This window comes from Brachycentrus maculatus, unplaced genomic scaffold, assembly GCF_059751285.1.
Source record: "Brachycentrus maculatus isolate JH-2025_06_01 unplaced genomic scaffold, ASM5975128v1 h1tg000257l, whole genome shotgun sequence".
NCBI lineage: Eukaryota > Metazoa > Arthropoda > Insecta > Trichoptera > Brachycentridae > Brachycentrus > Brachycentrus maculatus.
Genome location: NW_028281008.1, coordinates 1,567,247 through 1,585,671, shown reverse-complemented (window position 1 = coordinate 1,585,671; position 18,425 = coordinate 1,567,247). Strand labels below are relative to the sequence as shown.

The 18,425-nt window shown below is 35.1% G+C and overlaps 1 protein-coding gene across 1 annotated transcript in view; it reads left to right on the top strand.

The window, feature by feature from the left end:
* The window catches only part of caps (capricious), a 177,344-nt gene that overhangs the window by 46,414 nt on the left and 112,505 nt on the right, over positions 1–18,425 (top strand). The window contains exon 2 of the mRNA XM_088265688.1: positions 7,309–7,342. The gene's annotated coding sequence lies outside the window, so the exon portion shown is untranslated. The remainder of the gene's footprint in view (positions 1–7,308; positions 7,343–18,425) is intronic.

The following is an 18,425-nucleotide window of genomic DNA, read 5'->3' as shown; positions in this document are numbered from 1 at the left end:
AATGTATATATACAAATAAAAGTGGAAAAAACTATGTAGTTGTTGTTTGATAATGTAATAATAATAATAATCTTCAAGTTACATGTTTATTACAAATCTCAATAAAATAATCAAACAATATAAAAGAACACATTAAATACTATAAAAGAATGAAGAATGAAGAAAGAAGAACGAACTTATTTCATTACAAAACGAGATAAATCAGCAAATATATCTGATATGCTTCCTCAAGTGTCTTTTTCTGAATTAAAAAAAAGATCTCTTTATAAGCATTGTCTAATTTATTAATGTGTATTTGAAATGTCGCCTCTTCTGAATCTTAATAACAATATGTTTGCAAGCTTGAGAATTTTCATATCGTTCTTCGGTTTGATTAAATATTTAGATGTTCGATAAAAAAAGTGATAGAGGATGTAATTTTAACGAATACCTACGTTTATAATTACGAGCATCTCGCTTCAATTTTTAAATTGTAAAATCCGATGTGAACTCGAAACATTAATTTGTGATTTGTAAAATTATACCCCTAACGTAAATATGATAACATGTCAGACGGTACAGCAAACAGCAGTACACCTTGCATCGTACCGTTGCGAGTTATTTAACTCCTGTTATCTTCCGGCTTGAAATCTGCGATACAGCGCGGAAGAACTATAATAAAGCTTGTCGGTTTAACGACTCCATTCTTCGGAGCGATACTATCTCGATCGGGACCCGCCTCTTAACTTTTCAAAACCATATAATTTCGTATCCGTACAATGTACCCACATTCGTCAGGCTACAGATACACGGCTGTTTGATATCGCGGAGGTCGGTCACTGTATTGTTCCGTCGAAACTTTTCTTCGGATGCGAACCGATGATCGTACGGTTTCTAGGGTAGGTAAAAAGAGAGTTGAAAGGATACGTCGAACTCGCCTGCCAAAAATAATAGTAGGCATTAAAATTGCTATAAATTTACCGCTGCGCCGTATACACGGCGTCTATCTATCATAATAAATAACATATTTTCTTACCATCTAGAGGCATTTTTATATTCGTTTTTTATTTTGTCGTAAAATATCGCCCCGCAAAAGGGTTTTCTTTTTGAATAATATAAAATCCGCGTTGTGTTTATGATACAAATAGAAAGAAAAAGTTATTCCCATTAGGCAAGAAAAGTTTACAATCTTTACCCTACTTTTTGTATAACTTCTGACAGTGGGTTCCTCCTGAACTGAGAACTTTAAAAATGTTTTCGACTCGAACACACTTACGCCATTTCTATCCACGGCTATACCTCCGAACGAAATAAAGAAACCGCAGAACATAAAGGTCGGAATAAGACTTTATGAAATTATCTTCTTTTATAGGTACTTCGGATAGATGTCTTTATTTATTTACTTTAAACGGGTTTAAAAGGTGAAGGGAAATGTTATTGAATCTACTTTTAAGGAAAAACTTTTTTTACATTTGTCTGTCTTTTTACATTCAGTCTCTGTGTATTTATTCTTTCTGCCAACAAAGTAGTGCGAAATTTGCCACCATTTTTCTTTCATATTAAATTATCTATATTCTACGCACTTCAGGGAACATTCTTATTTTCCTTCGTTCTGTATTTTATACTTTCTCGCGTGGGTATTTAATCTATCAGCTTTTACCAAAAATTCTGTGTTTTTTTTGGTAAAATGCCGTATATTTATAAAGTTTATATTTCGAGCTAACATATTTGAGAAGCTTTAACAAAGTTAACTAATGTTTCGGATAAGAGAAATAAAGCCCCTATATCGTTTTATATAGCCTTATTTACGATTTAATCTGGAAAAAACAACATAATTTCGCGCGAACGCGGCCGGGATTATTATTTTATAGATTCTGCTCTTCTCATTAAAGTCGTGATTTAATTTCGTGTTTGTAAATATTCCGTATTGTTTTTAAGGTTTTTGTTACACGGAGTTAAGGGCCGGAGCTAACGTTGGATCCGGATAAATGACCGATAAAAATCGGTAAACAGTTTCCCTGGCGGGCGGCTCGGCGCTCGGCGCTCGGCGGCTCGGCGCTCGGCTCACGACTGCCGTCCGTGCCACTTAATCAATTCCCGTCGAACTGTATGGCGGCTATTCCGTTTCGGTCCGTAAAACCCCTATGCTTCTCCGCAGCCCTCGGCATACAAATGCTCCCTAATTCCGTAAAGACAGATCCGCTCCCGTGGATCACTGCCAAATGCCCGAGAATTTGAAGGCTCTAAAGCCCAACGTATTAAAACACCGGGAACGGTAAACAAGCCGATCCGGGCCGGACCTCGACCGCACTTTTGGCGTTTCCCACCAACTTTTACTTAACTCCTAATGGCCCCTTTCTGAGCGGTCCGAGTGGAAACTTAAAATTTTACGGTAATGTAAATTTTTTACTGTAAATTCCGTTATACGTAGTACTTCCTTCATTACTTCGGACGCTCGGGATAAATGTTTCTCGCCGAGGCGATCTTCTATATCGGAGTCGGATTATTGCGGATAACACGCCTCGCGTTCGTAAACCATTTAGTAGCTACCCCTGTTTAGTTTCTGAAATTGCTCCAAATTGGTAAGCACCGACATGTTCCAACAGCGGAGAAATGATATAATATGTTCAACAGTAGCATTTGCAATTTCAGCGAGGCAACGTTTCCCTGCCAAATATATTCTAAATAAACACATAAAGTAAAAATCCAAGGTTACTCTTTCGGTAGGTACCATAAACTCGAAGAATTTCCAATTCCTATCGTCGGGATGTGGCCGTTATTGCATTCAATCAGTGATACCCAAATAAATGTTTTCCGCTTGATAGAAAATGTGTCCGGTCCGATACATTTCAATATAGAATTTCTTCATCTAATGTTTTCGCATGAATCCTCACAAGCCAACATACTTTACAACGACGAAGCACCTGCTGGAATCTAATATTTCGTTTATTATTCATACGTATTCTTTCAATGGGTAGCTTCAGCCGGATGTGATACCGAGATCGTAAGGCAGGAAACTATGGCGATTACGGTAACCAAGGGACCCATTCATCTTAATTATCGCAAAGGATAGTCACGCGGGCCCATGGGAGATTCAATGAAAATGCGGACAAATGGACAGCAGCAAATTGAAACCGCTGTCGTCCTTTTTATTTCAATCATTTTATTTCATCAGTTTTGAGGAAAAGTACGGATCTTGAATTAGGCCCCTTGAACGACAATCTCTATATCGTTAGATAATCTCTAATACTATGCCGTTTGAGTGCAGGAATAGGCAGAGAGGATGGAACACCACACTCTTCAGTCTTGACATACACTCCTAGCTTCCTCCACGTCCATACATCTAATCATACATGCTCTCCGATTGCGTAGACTTTTGACCCCACTAAATTTTAGGTTATGATTAATCTGATCGTCCCGAGTCTTTTTTGGCCGTCTTTGTATTGTTTTCCCGTTCACATTTGCCTTTATACTAATTTAGTCATTCTCTCGTTCTCCATTCGCTCCACATGTCCATAGACCTTATCCTAATCTTTTCATTTATCCCTCAATATAATTTATACACTAATGTGTAAGATAAGAATTATTATCGTTGTTTACGGCTTCTTGTCGATAGAGTGAATTATTTTAATAGCCATTTTATGGATGACCTCAGCCTCGAGCGCAAATGGCCGAAGTCGCAATTTGAATTATTCAAATGGCGAAATATCGCCGGGCCATCAATAACGCTATTCCGTTCGGGCGTTTGGTGAAGTTTTCCCATAAAATCATTTGTCACAGCAAGTGGCTGCTCCTCTTAGTGTGTAGGGAGGGCGGGGAGGGCGGGGAGCTGGAGGTTCCGGGAACCAGAATGGCTCCTTTGGTATTCATAAGTTGACGCATTCCAGGAGGTTCGTCCCTCGTTCCGAATTCCGCGCTGCAAGTGCTGCGGCCACCTCGCGCCATCCTGCAGCCTGGATCTAGTCTCGGGGATGCCTTGTGTCAAGAATTCCGATCAATGTGTTTCAAACACAGCATCGCGTTTTTTGTATAGAATTCTAGTCATCTAAATATATTTTCCGCATTATATATTTTAGAGTAATTCTTCATTCACAACAAGAGAGTGTTCAAATTCTTATTCATAAATCTGGTTTTCTCCACATAGGGGTTATTTTTACATTTCGACATATCAACATAGATGAAGAAGAATATGGAAGTCTGTGTATTTATAGGGCTTAGCTTATGACCTGTCGTAGGGTGATTATGTGATCATTTTACACACGTGAAATTGATTAGATAGATTGACAACCACACTACTAAAAAAAATACTCCTACAAATACATATAATTTTGCCAATTTATTGTACTTACGGTGGACAAGATAGATTGAACGAATAATAGTTTTAGAATCTTTTTCCTCCTTTTTCATGTAGATATTTCATTCCAATAGTACATATTATTCTCTGAGAAAATAGTCTTAAAGTGTTTATTTTTCTCAGTCGTATACATAATGAAAAACACGATAAACCTATGTCGAACGAGAGAGGAGAAAATCGGGACTAGCGTAAAGGGAAATAAATAACCGGCGTACTAGTGTGTAGTACGTTTCCAGATTTTTGTATCTGCGCTCCCCTAGTACCGCCAGCCGACATTTTTACTGCCAAAATGCCATATACACATGGATTGAGTCGTCGGGTCAAAGAAACGGGGTAGGAATTTAAAATTGCCTGTTTTGCCTTACGTACATACATTACGTCTCATAAAACACGATTATCCCCCAAATTGGCATTCTCCTCTCACGCTACCACCCCGCAAGCCACGTAGTAAAAATAACTATTTCCTCTCTCCTCCAAGAATTGAACTTGTAGGAAAACACACTTTACTGTTTTACTGCTTCGAACAAACGGTGCAATTGGGAACATCTGGCTCGGGCCTCTGTGCTTGCAGCTAATAGGAATTTCGCTACGAACAATAAAACATTATTACGAACCCTATTTCGTCCAGTTAATCAGGGGAATTTGACATCGGGGTCATTCGGCACCGTTATTACACCTTTCTACCTTCATGTTTAATGTCGCTATGGGCGGTAATTACTACTGGCGCTATTATATCGTTCAGAGCCTGTTTATTGCCCTATTAATGATAACATTTCTAAATTAATAATTCCATTTTTTATTTAACTTTTAATTGGTTAATACCACTATTTCTTAAAATGTATAGTGACACGTGCTTCGATGCATTCCTCATCATTTTCAAACACCGTATGTGAAGTCTCAATTTTAGAGTTGTGTCCTTGAGACGTTGAAGGATGAAGAGGAGGTAGAAGCTGTTTCTTATTTTATTTTATCTTTTCATCAGTGGGAAACATAGACTTTAGTCATTATCATATTGTTAATTATGGGTAACTATTTAAATTATTTATATTTTTATGAATTTCTCTTGTTTCAATATGTAACAATTTATGACTTTTCGTATTAATAATATTTAGGATTTGTGTGTTATTTTTCTTAAATTAAAAAGAAATATTTGTGTTTGTATTGTTTACAAAAATACTTCAATTCATACTTTTTCTGTGAGCCTAGGGGGCTTATCATTAAAAAAGTTATCAAATTGTGGTAGAGTGGATTCGAACCGAGAAACACTGACTCGAGAGTCAGCGACACTAACCACGCCACCACAACCCGAAATATTGTTGTTGTATTTGTCATCATTATCTATCAAATGGTAATAATTCCAAACTTCTCACGTCTTATTTCTTTTTCATTCTTTTTTAAACTTGTATTGCTCCTATGAATACATGAAGATCAATTAATAATGGTATTTGCTGCATTGTGCGGAGACTGGATTTATGTCTCGGAAATGAGCCAGTCCGTTCTATTCATACATTTATGAATGAACCAGCTGGTAGGTAGTAGGCAGAAAGCTCAGTATAACGGTGATGTGAATAGGACGAACTTAGGGTAAACGCTTTATAGGACAAGTGACTCACGAAGAACGTCAACATGTCGTTCACGAATGCAGAGTGATAATTCATTCATAATCTTGCCGCCACATTTATTGCATTTGAGCAATTTGTAATTTTAACCTCGGAAAATTACACAAAAATTTATTTTTAAAAACACGTAAGATGTTTTACCGCTAGTTTTACTTGATAATTTGTTTTTTATGTATGCATAAGATGAATTATCATTAAAATATAACCTTTTCTTAAATTAAACAGCTACCTGATAAATATAAATAAAAAGGACCCTGTCAGGGATCCAAAATGAATGAACTGCAAAAACATTTAAAAAAATATTTGTGTCAGTGATTAGTTGTATTTTCCAATATGTTTCTTTTCAACATTCTTCTTACCTTATGTTTTTTATATGCCCATTTACTGCACCTTTAATTGTTTTATACTTTACATTCTGCCCTGTGTTAGTTTTCTTTAATTTTTCTTTTTTTTTTCTTTCTTATTTGTGTTTCAGTCTTGTTAACCTTAATCCCATGTCCCAAAACGAGGAATGGAAATTACACATCGGATTTATTTTAAATGTGACTTGAAAAAATTGTGAAATATATTTTTTTTGTATGATTTATAATATTTACTGGAAAATTTTAAACAATTTTAGCAGTATTTTACGCTTTTGTGATTAATCGCCTTACAAAAATAAGCTGCAAAATCTCTCAAATTTCTCTTTCAATCTGAATAGTTTCATTATGTATTTTATCCCTAGTCTTAACTCACTATCCGTTTTGTTTGATAAATAAACGCGTTCAGACGTTCCGCTAGGCTTCATAATCCGCGGCGGAGTACATCGTTTATTCTCCGTCGTAAAATTAAACTTGATTAATTAATTTCAGTCCAAATAGATGATAACGTTTCGTAAAATCCCACTAAGAAGTGCGAGAGAACGCCTTCTTATATGAACACGTATCATCAAGCCATTAATATTACACACTGCAAGAGTTTTGTTTGACTAACACACTTTTTCACACAAGTTTTTATCTCTAAAGCGAAGTGTTTCGCCATAAATGTCTGTCTCTATCTTGGTACAGAAATGTAAAAAAAAAACGATTTAACTAATTTCATACATAATTTTATGTTATTACTTCTTATAAATACTACTGGCCTACTGTGTCTCTTTTTGTGACTTTTACTCCATCTTTCTTCCTAATTGTACAGAATATATTATCGACTTAATATTTTATTTCTCGTTCTTATTGTTTCAGCTTCCACTAACATTTTTTATTCGGGCGTGGGTTTTTTCTTGGCCCAATATGTTCTAGAAATGCTCAATCTCTTTTTTGTTCTTGAAGATCTAAGAATATTATTTATTAACTAATTTTTGTTCTCTCTCTTTTTCAGGTAATGCGGTGAATAATATGCGCTTTGCTCATAGGTAAGAATACTAATTTGGTTAAATATACTTGTAAGAATAATATATACTGGGAGAATTTTGCATTTAAATTTTTATAGATTTCCAATCCTTTCATGAAATGATTCGATTTATTTAATTATTACATAAAAATACGTATTCCTGCCCTCTGTGGATAAAATTTCCGTATATACAGAATTAACTTAATATAAATATTGCGCTTATTCAAACAGAAAATACACTCTTCCGTTTTATTAAGGAGCACAAAAAAATGTGTATTCTGTTGAAAAGAAAAAAAAGTGTAGGTATAAAATAGGGAGGCACATCTTTTCGCAAAGCTTCTACATATCTAGGAAGGTACGTGCTCGAAGTGTACTACTATCTTAATAGCGTCACGACGTCGCCGTATCTCGCAGCGTCTCGGCCATTTTCTCTAGTCCCGTGAATCTACGGCCCACGGTGCTACCTCCGTATTACGTACTACGTACTACGTACGTACGAGAAACTGAAGATAGCGAGACTCGCCTGTACGGCGGCGCTTAGAGGCATTACGGCGCCCTTTCAATTCCTGCTTTAGTTCACTCCTGAAAAGGCAATTTGACCCGATTCACACGAAAGAAACATGCATGATTAAATTGAGTTTTATCATCAGAGCCATACGTACCGAAATTGGATGCGAGTCTCAAATTCTCGCTCGTTTCGCCGAAAGTTGTTGTGCTCGGTAAAGGTCTTGTTTTATTGAAATTCAGCTTTATTTTACGTTATTTTTGTCTTCGATTGTCCCGTTTCTGACCCTCTTATTTTCCTTTGACGTAATCAACAGCGTTTCCCGTCCGATACCTACCTTTACGGCACCATTTTACCTGCGACCTTTTCCATCCACATTCTCCGTTAGCATTTCGGAATCCCATTCTTGCCGCCCCATTCAGCGAAGTCACGACCCGGCGACCGTCTTTCATAGTCCATAGCTGAATTCTCCCATAATAAAGGACAAGCGACACGTCCTTCGGTCGATCGTCGCCATCTTTGTACTAATGCCACTGGAGAGTACGTGTGGCGGTAGGACAGTTACCCTTTAAACACCAAACTCCGATAAATTGTTAATATCGAATTTACACACTATCAATAGCAAGCTTCCGTATCACTATACAAAATAAACTTGAGTGGGGAAAGACACTCGCCTGTTACATTTTGTTATTTAATAGAGTAATTTAAATATTTTTGTATTGCAAAATTTCTTATAATAAAAATGTATCTATCTTGCTGGTAGTGTTTTTTGTAATCTCATTTAAAACTAACGGTCAGCAGTAGTCGAATTGTGTAAATGTAGCGAATAGTTTTCCATTTTCGTTTCCTCCCGGGTATAAAGTGTCCCTCGGGAAGTGTGTTGGTCCAGTGCAAGTTGTTTAACATGTGAACAGCATTTCCAATTTAGAAACCATGCCCCCTTTCAAGAGTTGGGTCACTAACCAAACAAAAAATGTTTCCCCGATATTACTACCGAGAGGATGTCGAAATATTCTTGAAAATTATACTACTGCATCTGATATATCATCATCTCTTGACATATATCACCGACTAGTCGATACACGTATTTAATTAAATATATTTTGTTTGATAAGTAGATTTAGTGGTTTAGTCTACTGTAAAGTGACAGAGGAGGCCTAAGCTACGTCCTCTTCTTCTTATTCCCCCCTTTCCCTTTCAATTCAGGGAAACTTTAATCCCAAACAAGTTTCCACGAGAAAATGTTATCTGTCCCCTGAGAGCTCTGACATTCGTAATGTATCAACGCATTAGTGTATCAAATGGGTTCGAATTCGATCCACCGCAGCTAACTGGCCCAAAAAAATATCCAGAATAAATTTGCAAGTACCTACGGGCTTTGGAAGATATAAACTCTTAAAAATATTTTATATTTTATATAGTAGAAATTTAATTGTTTCGCTTGAGTACCTGTATAAATCTCCTTTTCCTTATAAGAATACCTCCTGGCGAATCCCTCCTAAATAGAAGTAACCACAGTGAATTCAGTGGCGTGGAATAATCGATTTCCGGATCCATTTAGGGTTACAGGTTCCGATAACGTTTTCCATAATATGGGAAATAGTTATTATTGTATTATTACGAGTTACGAGATTATTCGATTACTATCCGACTACAGTAATTCTGATCTCATCTTTGACAGTATTTTATCAGATTTTAAGAAAAGGATAGTTCACACGGTTTGGTTTGTTTTCTTAAAACAATGCGTGAAGAGAGATACGGTTATCAAATTATCGTATGTGTTCAGGTTTATTCAGGATCTTTTTGATTCCGCATTTTTTTAAACAGAATTTTCCTTCATTCGATTTTGCAATTTAAAACCAACGCAGCTGATGCGCTTGCTCGTTCCAATCGTACATGCTTGCATTAGTCTCTAGCGCGATGTGGTCATACAACATTGTCTCGTCCTGGATACAAAGCTTCATCGCGTATCGTAAATGGTTACATAATACATTGATGGCGTGCCACAAGTGTAAATATATTCGCGTGCGTAAATATGTTTACATTTAATTAAACAAAAGTTTTGTTGGAATGCACATGTTTGCGCGCCTAGTTTCGCAGCAAATTAAAAACCGCCCACTAGTGCAATGCTCGCGAGCTACGCTTCCAAATATGCCCGGTATTGGTTTGATTTTTTCGTTGCACCGTGACTTTTTTGCGTTTCGGTTTTGTTTTAATTTCACGGTTGATACGGTGCGGGCTGTATCGGGTGACAGGGCAGTGTTACCATATGTACCCGGGATTCTGACGGTATTTTTTTCTCCCTACACCGGTTCTAATGTGATACCGTGTGGGAACTGGGAGCTAGCCGCCGAATCAGATGGACAGATTGCACGAACTCTGCGACAGGATTTTTTTGGTCAACCTTCGATTAGGTAACTTTTGCCTCATAGTGCATTACTACGTATTAAGCTGACATTTCAATATTGCTTTTTGAAACACATTTATGTAGGATTTTTTTATTCCAATGCCGATATACAACGGAATATCCATACAATTAAAAATTTGTTATTTTTTTTTTTGTTTTTTTTTGTTTAGTTTCCTAAATATTACCCTGTACTGGTCCCTGAAGTGCAGGAGTAATCACCTTGCCTTCACCTAAGTATAAATTGAGATAACACTGCATTAATACGATGCAGTGCCCTATGCACCATTGGACCCGGATGAGAGTTAGAAGAAGTAGTACTGTCTTGAAAATGGGAATTGTATGAAAATAATAATTAGTATAAAGTAATTAAAATTCTACGTGCATCGATAACTTGTATAATCCCTTCATCCTTAGCGTGGATAAGTTGACTAATAAAATGTATCCCGCTTACCCGAGCGGTGTGCAGTATCAATGTTCCCTAACGACTTATTTAAAAATTCTATCCGCTCCAAAATTCGAGATAGCTTATCCTTTCATTAAAATATGGATCCGCAATTTGCCGCCACGCTTTGAAAAATTCAAAGTCGCATCTCTCCTCCGGCTCTAGCAACCGTGAAATATGCAACATGGCGGCAATGTCCCGAGAGCTGCAGGGAAATGTCGACAGTTCGGCGGAAAAATGAGCCGGCCCTGCGTGCTGCGGGCGGTCAATTGTCACCGGTAAATAGCGGAACTGCCGGCAAAGCTTTCCAATATAATAAACGAATTGATATTGCACAAATGCACACAATAAACACCGAGTCCCGGAGGCCATTCGCAGCCCGTGGCGAAAATCAAAATATTCGTTGCGTAGAAAAGCGGCTATTATTGATAACCCTTTCATAACCCAATATCATAACTTTATGTTTATTGCGCAAACCACACCGAAAGGTTCAAAAAGCGTTGTAACCAGTTCAAAATGCTTTTGGAGTTAGTAAAAGCGTGGGTATTACTAGGCACTCTACGTTACCCCTTTTCTAGCTTTATTTTTACTGTTGTTTTCTCGGCGAAATAGGCCTACTAATGCAGAAATTCACATTTCCCCTCCATTTTGAGCCGTTAATCTCCTCGGAACAAAATCACCTTGTTTTATATTCTGCTCTCCTGAAACTTTACCTTTAAACTTCGTCCCGGATTTAAAATAACCGTGTACTACCCTTACCCAGGGCACGGTGTCGGGTATTTAATGTCCAAATCACGGTTAGTGGGTAATAGTGATACATTTTTGTCTCGGTGGTCTCATTTTCCGAAAGTGCAGACGTTTAGGAGTTTTCCACCCTAGTATTTTCCCGCTAATGCACTGCGAGGGGGGAGGGGTACCGCGATTCCCGCTAAAAGCCACCGGTAACAGACTGGTAAATGCACTTTATGCGTAATGTACCAAATGGTGCACCAAGTTTGGTAACATCACTTTTTGAGAGGTCAAAACAAGTACTTAGTATCGTACGCGCATTTGGTCAAATGCAACATATTGCACTGAAGAGTTCCCACCTGACATCGTGGATATACTGGCAAAAAACGTTAACTCTAAAATCCATGTTTGAATTATCCCTGTTATTTAATGCTTTTAGTCTGAATAAAATACCCGCTATTAAACTTAAAGTTAAATCTAATTTTAAAACCACATATGCATGACATTTCAAATTACTTAGTGTATTTTGCCATTTTATAGAACGTTGGAAACTGTATAAAATGCATTATTCAGTTAATATTGCATATTTTCGAGTTAACGTTTTTCGCCAGTACACCCACGATATCACAATACTACTTTTAGTCAGAACATTACTAAATTTAAACACACCACAAATCATTTTCAAAAATCATCGACTTTTATGCAAAATGTTACCTCAAAAATATACAATTGGAATATTTTAAGTATTTGCATTTAAAATGATATGACACAATCAGTTTCCTAGCTTGCAGAATACACGCTGATCCTGCTCGAATCGTATAGCTTCGTGTCGTCAGTAAGTCACATTATGATTACAGCCATTCGTCTTGTGCTGTGTGGGTGTTATTGTTAACAGCAAAGCAGACTAAACACTCCATCCATTAAAGTGCCATTCTCATGATACGAGAATTATAATATTATTCATATTTATAATGTAATACCTTAAGAGCACATTCCCTTCAAATGGCACTAGCTATTGTATTTCGAGTTAACGATATTACACAAACATAATATGCACTATTAACGTCTCTCAAGCAGCTCTAGATAATAAGATTAATGTGACGTAATTTATTTTCGAGCGTTTGATCCGCTATCTAAGTTATTAAAGGCCTAATTTAACATTAACCAAATTTATTTGTAACTTACTCACATGTTACAGACTAATTATAGTCACAAAGAAGTGAATAATTGAATATGGTATTATGAGATTTTAAAAATAGTTTAAACTCATTATACACCGTAAAAACTTCGTTAGTAAATTGTCAGCTAAAAATTGATAGCCCATCTTTAAAGCCATCATAGTTGGCAGTTTTCTCACAATTTAACTTTATTTCGAATTTAACAAAAACCGGTTCTCTATCTAAATGTATACTAACGTAATTATTTTTAATACTTGCACATCATATAAATTATACTTTATGCAGTTGAAATGGCGAGGAAATTCTATAAAAAAATCGTAGTCAGTCAAAAGGTTTTTATGTTATTTGCCGGTTTTTCTTAGACCACCTTAAACCTGCTCGGTTCTCGGTTAAGGGAGCATTAAAAATATAATTTCCTTAATATCTCGGTACCTGATACCCAGTCTCAGAATCTTAAAAAATGGTAAACAAAATGCTCCAATTAGTGCACTCTCCCAAGTATTCAATCCGGATAGGATCATTCAACTCTATAGTCCAGTCATCCGCCACAATAGACTCTAACAAGCTCCAGACTCTATTCAACTCTGAAGATTCAAACAGCAATCAAAGTTCGTTGGTTCATCTTAAAACTTAACTCGTCGAAAGTAATATCAAGAAATAAGGGGTTATTTTTTACTAAGGGCCCTTTTTAGTTTCCTGCGATAAGGCCACTAATCGACTCCTTACAACGGTCAATGGACACTGAACACCAGTAGCTACTTAGAGATGAAATTTAATATCCTGTCACTAATAATGCAACAGACGAAACGTGTCCATTAACATAACACCCATATGCACACCTTTTGACCTTGTTTAAAAAATATCATGTTAAAAGCATCTGGTAGACATTATTATTATTGCGTGTGAAAGAGTTAGTCCATCATAAAATTATATGTGTAAATATGAAAAAATACATAATATAATTTTGTGATTTGCAATGTAATACGTTTCAATGATCTGTAATATTTTCATTGAACCTTTATTATTAGTATTTAAATTTTAAATCCACAATGCGCTTTTTTATCTACCGAAAGTTGCGATTGAAAGTATGTTACAAGATTTATTTTCTATGTCGTATTTGCTAATTTTCGGACCCTTTAGTCAGTTCTCTATAAATGTAAGTTTATGAATCTCATTTGCATATAAATGTACAGCTCCTAACATATAATTCACCTCTCATTATCTTCAATATTCATTTAAATTAATGGCCTAACAGCTTGAACTGATATTTTTCTCACGTTGAATTTGAGAAGTAATCAAATTTATACAGTCGATTATCATGAATAAGTGTCATTTTAGGCCATAAATCTTTTAAACGGCTGAATTCAAGCTTTTTCAAGATACATGCATGTATTGATTTTATTAATCATAATTTTATGCAGGTGCGTGCAACCGGTTTGGTATAATATCATCATTCTGTAGCAGGATTTAAAATACCCGGGGAGTATGAATGAACAAGCGAGAAAAGTTGTTAACCTTATTAAAAATTCTAAATCACCCTATAATTGAAAATCCAGCTGCTATATTCTCGAGAGACCTGTTTAAAAAAAACTTGTTTCGTATTCTCAGTTCCTACGTAATTTTGTTATTAATATTTCATTCAATTAAATTACCGAGTTGAGATATTTCTCTTTGTTTCCTTTTGTAGATTAGATACATTATCATAATAAATGTAATTTAATTAAAGATATTTTACAAGCATTTTTACATTGTAGTATGGTAATTTCATTTTTCTAAAATACTTTGTACAGTACTTCTTTGACTTTTTTAAAGTACACAAATATATATAATATGTGTAGAGAATGTATTGCTCTAGGTATATATTATTTATTTTATGTATACTACAGTAATATTCTCACTGCCGAAATTTGTAAATGTACATTTCCAATCGTAATTAATTTTTCAATTAAGAGTTACGAGTTCCCTTGTGAGTATTATAAGAGGTGTTGCCGCATATTCCATTAAGATTCCCGATCCCGGCAGAACGTAGGAAATTTCCCAATATCCTAATAACTACATTCGGGCATACCAAATTACCGAATCCATACCCTACTATTTTAGACTGTTGATTCAAGTAAGATAAATACAGATTCCTTGAACTCTACAGACCTCGGACCTGAGACAAATCAATAGATCCGCTTTATATCCATTGCGTAATTTACAGGATCCCGTTATTCGACTAGTCTGAATTAACATCTATCATACAATCCTCTCACAACAATCGAATATATCGCCCGAAGCTGCTATGAAATGATTCCGTTATCTCGCTGCAACATTATGAATTTCACGTCGAACAACCACTGCGGAAGTATTCGGATTGTTAATTTCGATTCAGTTTTTGCTTATCATCACGACGCGATGAATAGAACCGTCTTGATACTGAAAGAATAACGTAATCATATTATTGCGGTTCTAGCCTTTACAGTTATGACTATGACAAGATCCCATTACCACCTGTAGACTGTAAAATCAATTAATTTAATACAGAACATTGTATATCTAGTAGGTAAATTTTAATCGCAGTAATAATGACATCATCGTTTATTTTAAACAAATAATTAAATCCGATATCTTCTACCATCGAGTGCATCGTCCGATTTGTTATTTATTACATATTCCCGGCGCGTATGGATGCACCTCTGTACGGGTGTATAAATAATGCACCTTGTAGAGAATAACGAATGCCCTCTGCAGGAATATACACCTTGATCTAGCCGAGATACTCGATGTAAGACCAGTTTACGTCTGACATTGAGCGAATAAAAATACTATCAAGTGCGCGATACGAATGCCTAATCATGTTTTCCTGCATCAATAGATTATTCCGAGATTTTCAAGTTTTATGTGTCGTCTCAAGACGTTAATCACGCTGGTTACATGTGTGACAAGGAACGGTTAAATAACATGTGTATTTAGAATATTATTTACATTGAATGTGTTTTATCCCTTTGAATTGTAAAGATTCGAATCTTCCGCTATCAGTTTTCCTAGTGCACACTATTAAATTCGTCTTCCGGAGCAATAAATCCCGCCCTAGACATGAAAAGTAGCGTATAATCTCGCATTAATATCCAACATAGACATTGAAATAAGGTTTTACTCGCCTCGTCTTTATCGTATCAGAGGCTTATTCTCATGTTTGTATTTAGTGCACGACTGTTAGACATTTCCTACATCTTCTTTCCCTTAACTGCTCCAATGGTGCATAGGGCACTGCATCAAAATGACGCATTATTACATTGATATTTAATTTCATGAAGGGGAGGTAAATTACACGAAGACACAAAAAATAAATAAATATTTTAGTAAATAATCACTTATTATTTATTTAGAGTCCCCTTTGGGAATCGTACCCGAGACCTCAAGTTTGCTGGTCAAACGCGCTTACAATGATACTACAGAGGTTGACACATATATTATCTACTTAGCGAGAAATATTTTTTGCTTAATAACAATCATGTATTTAAAATTTAAAAAACCCAAAAAAAAATTAACACTGTCCATAAAAGGTGTATCCTATTTAACATCAATTATTTTTGTTTTATTCAAACACAGTAAAAGGGTTTTCGTTTACAATTCTCGTAACTGGTGAAAGTATGTATTTATTTTCCCTTTAAGCCTCTTTTATAGGTAAAAAATATTGAACGTGGGTATTTTAAATATTTTCTTTGCAACTCCCACGCGCGCTGTTTATTCTCCAAGTACGAAATCGTTGGAATAACATTATGAATCTATTTTATTTATAGATTTTGCGTTTAATTTGCATGCTCCATTTTAATTTATGTATTAAATGTAAAATCAAACACTGATTTCTTTAGTCCTTAGTTGTAACACATAAAAATCTATTTTGTGAGAATTGTTTCGCCTAGTTATCAAACGAATGTGAAGATAAAATAGACTAACGGTCTTTATAATATATAGCCATACATTTATACTGTTTTTATTTTAATTTTAATCTTTGTTACAAATGAATCATGAATCTATATTTTCCTTTTGGATTAAATTTACAACTTATAGTAAGAAATAACACTAGGTATTAAAGAATACCGTAAAATTTACAAGGATGTAGTAAAAGTAACCCGACACACCAAATTTAATTATTCATCTATTAATTTAAGCTGAGACTGTCGCTCACGACAAACAAACTTTCATTTGAACATACACTGTAATGTTATTCCCTTGTGAGATTCCGAAGTTATAAAACAAATGGTGTTTAGACTACATACCTAGGTATAATAGTTTTGTCTGGACTAAATATTTTTGTCGATTCCCTTCGGAGTTGATCTCCCTTTTGTTTTGACGTCAGCAATACGTGGCCTCACGGTTTGCGAGAAATATGTTAGTGTTAAAGTATGTTACCAAAAAACACTTTAAATTTGAATTTCACTTGAAAACTACCACTTTTTCTTAAAATCTTTTATCATACGTGTTTTTCACGTCATTTTCAAACACCGTATGTGAGGCTACGTCTACATTTTAGAGTTGTTTCCTTAAGACGTTGAAGGATGAAGAGGGGGTAGTAACTGTATCTTATTTTTATATATTCATTTATTTTCTTTTTTTTTATTTGTAAATGGGCGATAGGGAGAGACTTGACTCATTGCAATATTGTTAATTATTGATCGATATTTATTTTTATTTTTATTATATGTACTTATTTGATGCGATTTTAAATGCACTATGCAATAAATGGTAAAATGCGAAGTACTTACTTAAGAAAACAGCCATCTTGTTACATAAGTACATATTTTCCCTGGTTATGTATAAAATACATTTTCATATCAATTAGTCATACTTTGTATCTATTATGTAATACTAATTTATTGATTAATCAACTAAAAGTCAATTACAAATTACAGATACAGCAAATCAAATACTTTATTGTTTTTACGAAATTGTGTCACAGTAAACGAGTTTATGTAAATCAAAGTCTTATATAATCTATGGTATGGCTACGCAGTCATTCTCGTTAATTTAACGCAAACATTTCATGAAATTATAAACCGGTTAAAACTTTTTTCATTGTATCAACCATAAATTACATTAAGTTTAAAATTACATAAAATCAAACAAAGTTGGTATTTGATATATTACATAAATATTGACTGCAATAACTTCGACTTTTTATTCATTTTGATACCCTTTTATATGGGAGCTTCTTGTATCTATAGAAACTGCGAACTGGACTATTCTCAAAGGTTTCCAAATGAATAGCGCATTTCGAAGGATAATAAATAGATATTACAGTATCGGGTACTGTTCCGAGTAACAAATAAATCTTTTGTAAATAGCCCATCTTATAACTCCACATCTATTACTTATTAGTTTACACACGTACGTACTCGTATCTATGACTTAGAATTCTTAACAAGAATTGCTGAAATTTTAGTTTAAAAGAGAGTTTCAGATGAAAGTAGACTGAATGCAGGCGACGTTTGGTAGATATTCGAATGATGATTTAGAGAAATAATTCAAGGCTGAGATAAGCATTATTGATAAAATTAAGAAATGTGTGTTTAGATAATTCGGGCATGTGAATCGAATGAATGAAGAAATAATAGGAAATCAAATTTATGAGGTGTTTGTAGTTGGAAAAAGACCGAGGAAAACTTGGTATGATCAAGTATTTCAAATACTTGAAAGCGGAAGAGGTGAAGAATGTTTGCGAATATAAAATGGTGTGGTATTTTATACTCTATGCCTACCTCTGCGAGAAGCGATGTGATGGTTAGTTAGTTAGTTTTTATTTATGTGAATACTTTAAAACTTATCTTTATTTTTGTACATTTGGGTTATCATTATTTT